Genomic DNA, 5,734 nt, shown 5'->3' with positions numbered 1-5,734 from the left:
CGATGGTTAGGGTCGGACACCGATGGTTAGGATCAGACATCGATGGTTAGGGTCAGACACCGATGGTTAGGCAGCATTTAGGTGGAAAACAATCAGAGGTGAGTTCTTTAGGGGTCTGGTTGTGTTCAAACACTGATATGTTACATAAAAGGCTGTTGTTAGGTTTAGACACCAAATGTTCTTGGTTCAGGTCAGGAAAACATTTTTAGGCTGTAATTACCCAGAAAACAGCAACAAAGTCATATTTTTGATTTTGGCTGTCACACTTTTGGGGCCTCGTCATTTTTATCTGGAGGTTTGAAAAGATGCTTATAATTTGGCATCATGAAGATTGATGAAGATTAGAGTTTTTGAATGATTGGCTTTTACTCAGAGGTTTCAATCTTTGGAAGAAATTGTCAGCTGATGTTACACTTCCATTATCTGTCACTGTTTGGTGAGGTTTTGGCCTGAAAATCAGTTTGAGGGGTTCAAGAAAAAATGTTGTTTTCAGAAAACATGTGCCTTCTTAGGATTAGGAATATTTCTTGTCCAACAGCATTTGTGTAAAATAAAATAAAAGTTGGGTCTTTGATGGGGGTTACAGGTTGGGTTGGTTCCATAAACCCAAAACTCTGCTTGGTCTGGTTTAAGAAATGTTATAGTGTAGGCAGATTCCAGTTGGGTCTTATGGGGGCAGTTAGGATCAGTTGGATTCTGTCAGAATTAGGAATCTTTATGATTTATGCATTTACAGACATGCTGGGCTGGGATCTGTAGTTTTATGGGGGACAGATTATATGTTTGAAGGTTTGAAGAACCTCAAGTGGACCAAAGATACAGTTCTTGGACTGATTAGTAAATATTTAGTATTTTTGGATCTTGCTTTAATTGTCCAGTTGTTTGGTTTGATCATAAATATGACTTTAGGTGAAATAAATCTTTAGGTTTTGGCTTGAAATGCAACATCTTGAAACATTTGAAAGCGTACAAACCTCCCTGAGGGCTTTTAAGATGCTGGGGGATTTCTGCTACCTGAGTAAACTGCACATTTAAAGCTTATAAGAATGGGTCCTGATGAGGTGTGTGTTTCTTACACAATGAGACTAACAACCCATTTAACATTCAGACATGACAGTGGCATCAATTTGTTCTTGAAAGGAAAGTTAAAAAGCTGATGAAGGCAACAATCCACCTCAGGATGGCTGCACTGCTCGTCTCTGTGGCGTAAGCAGAAAATGTGTCTTTAAAAAAGAAAAATCCTGCAGTCTGACTGCAGTTTTCTCCACTGCATCAAAGATGGCTGCTTCCAGCTCGTCCTTTAAATGAAAGGCATCCATTTTGAGGTGAAACTGGGACCCCCCTCCCTGCAGCTCTGTGATGAATAGCCTCTTTGTGTACAGTATTGATCAGCTCAGTGTGAAACTCATCTGGTGGTCTGTCAGTCCAGTGGACGTTGCATTTCATCCGGGCCGGCTTCGTGCTGTACACTGCTTCTGCACACGCAGGCGATGCACCGAGAGCGCTCTGCTCCGGAGGATGAAGTCCAACACACCCACCTGGAGCACCAAAAACAAAAAATGACAAAGTCACTGCTGCTGTTGTGAAACATGAACAAAACAAATCAATAAAAAAGGTCCATGGCATCACGAGGTTCGGATCATTTGTCCAACATGTCTTCATTCAGTCTGTTGTCACTGCTGTGGGTTAATTTGAACAGATCTGCATCAACAGGTTGGGAGGTGGACTGATGTATGACATCACTTCCTTACTGTCCTGATTTCTGAGGCAGAAAGTTGCTTTTCTTTAAAAGTGATCTATAAACATCTCATAGTTTTCATCTAATAATTACTTTATAAAATAAAGCAGTTATCTTGAGAAAACAAGTTTTATCTTCTCCAGGTAACTAATTATTTTAAGGTAGAGAGGTAAATTAATTTCTCTCACCTGTTATCTGCAGTAAATAAATCATTTTTTTTATTCTATCTTATAATAAAATTAATTTTATTCAAACAAAAAAAATGCAAATTACAACCAAAGAGGAAACTATAAGTTGTTCACAGGGTTCCAAAAAGAAAACAGTAATTATGCTGGTGCAGATTAATTATTTATTGTTTTGTCCGTTTATGACATAAAGTGTCATTTTTATCTGCTGCAGCTGAAAGATAGGAATGAAATTTATCAATTAAAGGAAGAGAAGTTCCTAAAAGTGAGGCGACGGTGATGGTTTTCCTCCTGTTCTCAGACACTTTCACGTGTTTTATAGATTCTTATTTTATCTCGCTGCCAGCATCACGACTCCAGCTGGTCCGGGTTTTATCTGGCACACAGGCGGGAACATATGATCCAACAAGTCGCCGGTTTACTCCAGCTGCCTGCTGGATTTAAACCTCCTCTCTACACCTGAACATCAACCCTGGTGTCTGGTTCACAAATCTGAGGAACAAAAACATCGTGAAGGTTTCTAAAGTTTGGTTTAAAGCTGAATAAATGTTGGAACCTGTCAATCAAAGACCAGAAACTAGAGGAGATTTGGTTTGACAGAAAAAAGAACAAATGACAAATTTAATTTATTTCTTTCACTTTAAAGAGACGATAACCATCTGAGGAGCAGAGACAGAAAATAAATCCTGCTTGTTCAGTTTAAGTTAGTCATTTAAACAAACAAACAGGTTTTCAGACAGGATCTTCCTCCTTATTCAGTAAAATTTGTTCGCTTCCCGATGACAAATGTTGAGTTATTTATTATTGCAGAAGGAGGCAATAATTCAAAACAAACAAAAACAAAAGGGGGAAGAAAGTAACCCATTTTTATAAGAAAAAAAACACAATTAACATTTCTGTTGATTAATGAAGACATGTTCTTAATGATGCTGTGCTACTCTGTAATCTATTCTCAGCCTGTAAATATGGAAGAAAAGCAGTGAAAATAAAGCTTAAAAACAGGGATTACCAGAAACAACAGTAACAATGATCATGTTGTTCATGTTAATAATGATATTAATCATAACTTGAGAAAGAACCAAACGAGCCTCCGGACTCAACCCCAACAGAACCTGCAGCGATCCGAACCAAGAGAAAAACGCAAAGGGCCCGGTATGGACCCTCCAGGGCCACCGTACGTCCTCTGACCTTCATCCTGGACCTGTCCGTGAAGTTTCATCTTCATGTTCTCCTGTTTCAGCTTCTGTGGTCAGTTTTTATAAATCATCGTCTGCCACCTTTCAAAATAAAACTCTGAAAGCACGAAGCTGTGGTGTTAAATCTCAGCAGGAGCCAAAGAGCAGAAACTGTAAAATCATTCACTTCTGTTTGCTTCAGTCAGGTTTTTATTCATCTTCATTCCTGGAAATGGTTTTCCTATAAAACAAATCGATCATTATATTTTTCATTTGATTCAGTTTCTCAGTAATAAATTAGATGAATATTGTGCCCCGAGGAGCAAATCAAAGAAAACTAAAAACCTCAATAATAAAACAGAAAAATGTGCCCACAAAGAGCTGCTTTGTTAAATGTTTTATCTTTTATATATATATATATATATATATATATATATATCTGTTTGATCAGCTAAAGTCCTGCAGGTTTTATCCTCTCAGAAATAAGATTATTTTTATAATAATGGACAGAAGAGCAGCAGAAAAGACAAGGATGATGTGTGTGGGCGAGGTGAAGCTCGGTGAAACATCCCACTGACAAACAAACAGAAGAAAACCTGAAAACAAAACAAATTTAAACAGAGACATCAGGGCTGATGGAGTCTGTGTTTGTGTCCTCCAGACCTCCTCCCTAAATTTTCCATGAGTTTGGCCACGTGATGAAGTGATGGTGAACACCGTGTTGAGATGAATAATTGAGCAGAAATGAGGATTATCTTCCTGCTGCTGAAGCTCCACATCAGTCTGATGGAAACAGAAATCCAGCTGCAGGAGAACGGCTCATCCAAGGAAACAGAAATCAGAGCTCAGAGGGAAAGAAAACACATCACAGGACTGACCAATGTGTCATTTCTGGAAATCGTCTCAGGACCTCCAACCTGTGTTCTGTGACCCACGGTGGGGTCTCGACCCCGACTCTGGGTCCAGTACTTCCAGGTACAGCCCGATCACATCCAGGTGATTAAAATAATAACTCAGGTTGTCCCTCTGAGGCAGAAACACTCAGACTTCATTCAAATATCTTTACAGGAAGTCAATGAAAATAAAACAAGAAAGAAATGTGATTTTATAACTACAGCTGTTCTCTGAAACAACAAAATGAAAATGAAATATTCATAAAAACGTTGACATAAAAGTAGTTTAAAACATTCAAAGTGATGCTTCAGAGGAAAACCTGAATATTTCATGAGAGTTTTGTCTCTCAGAACACGAGAAAAACATTAATCTGATCAATTCAGCTTGTTCACCTGCTGCACCTGTTGCTGACGGAAACATTAAAAACTTTATAATCTGGATTATTCTGCAAACACACAGAGTGAAACCCAGCAGAACCAGAGAGAGGCGAGGAAGAGGTGTGAAGCTGAAGCTGAGGTCATGTTTATCTGAGAAAACAGGACCGATCAGGCCTTCAGCTAAAGATGATTCAGTCACAAACAAGAACCTGTTGGCAGAACGCTGCTCTGCCTGGATGATGAAGGAGGAGGAGGAGGAGGAGGAGAGGTGTGAGCCAGGCTGCAGTTCAGGATCACTTTCTGACTCTCCAGAACCTCCTGCTCACACTGAGGGTGCTGAGTGGGTGTCCTGCTACCTGTCAGACCCGCGATCAGCCGAGGAGCTCAGGTGACAAATGTAGCTCCTTTTCCTGGAGTTACTGGAAGCTTGTGGAGACTGTGAGGAACAGCACGTGTTGTTCTGACTCTTCTCCTCGAGGAGCTTCTGTCCCGGCTGCAGTCAGAGCAGGAGATGTTTCCTCCTCCATGCTCAGATACCTTCCAGACTGTCAGTCATGGTTGGATGAAAGGCTTCAGTTTTCTTTGTCTAAAATAAATCTCTGCACTGATATAACTCTGAGTGTCTCCTTTCAGACTCATGGATCCGGTCCATAGCCTGGAGGAAGAAGGCCTTTACGGGGTTAATTATTTAAATTACGTGATGACATCTTTAGTAACTTTTAGGACAGCAAACAGAGTTTGCAGCACTGGAGAGGTGAAGGTTGGAACAAAGATGGACCAGTAAGTCCAGAGCTTTATCTTTCAGCTCCTTCTCCACCATGAATAACTGGATCACGCCCTCAGTCCTGCAGACAAGGCTCTGAACCTTCAGTCCATGTCCATCACTCAGGAACCAGTGGTTTGGTTTGATGAGGACTGGATCTCCTGGTGAACTCACTCATGAGTCTTCTCCAGATCCACGAAGCAAATGTAGACTGGATAATCAAAGTCCTCTGACCCCTCAGGAGGTGTAGGACACACTGCTCCTCCTGAGGGATCCATGAAGCTCATGTAGACTGGATAATCAAAGTCCTCTGACCCCTCAGGAGGTGTAGGACACACTGCTCCTCCTGAGGAGTCCTCCTGGGTCTGAGGCTCCCCTCCAACACCCAGCCGGCTGAGCCGTGGACCCCTGGTTGTTGGACCCAATCTCTGACCCGACCACCGGGTCAGTTTGACCCAGTATTTGGTCAACCAGCTTCCACCCAGCAATGAGTTTTACCTAAATAACCCAGCAGCTGTTAGTGCGTATTAATGTTTTCCCTTCATTAGCAGGATCAGGTGACAGTTTGTGTTTCTGGGGTCGTCTGTCAGCCCGGCCTCCGA

Source organism: Kryptolebias marmoratus, linkage group LG19 (genome assembly GCF_001649575.2).
Source record: "Kryptolebias marmoratus isolate JLee-2015 linkage group LG19, ASM164957v2, whole genome shotgun sequence".
Taxonomy (NCBI): domain Eukaryota; kingdom Metazoa; phylum Chordata; class Actinopteri; order Cyprinodontiformes; family Rivulidae; genus Kryptolebias; species Kryptolebias marmoratus.
Note: the sequence above shows the minus strand (reverse complement) of the source record.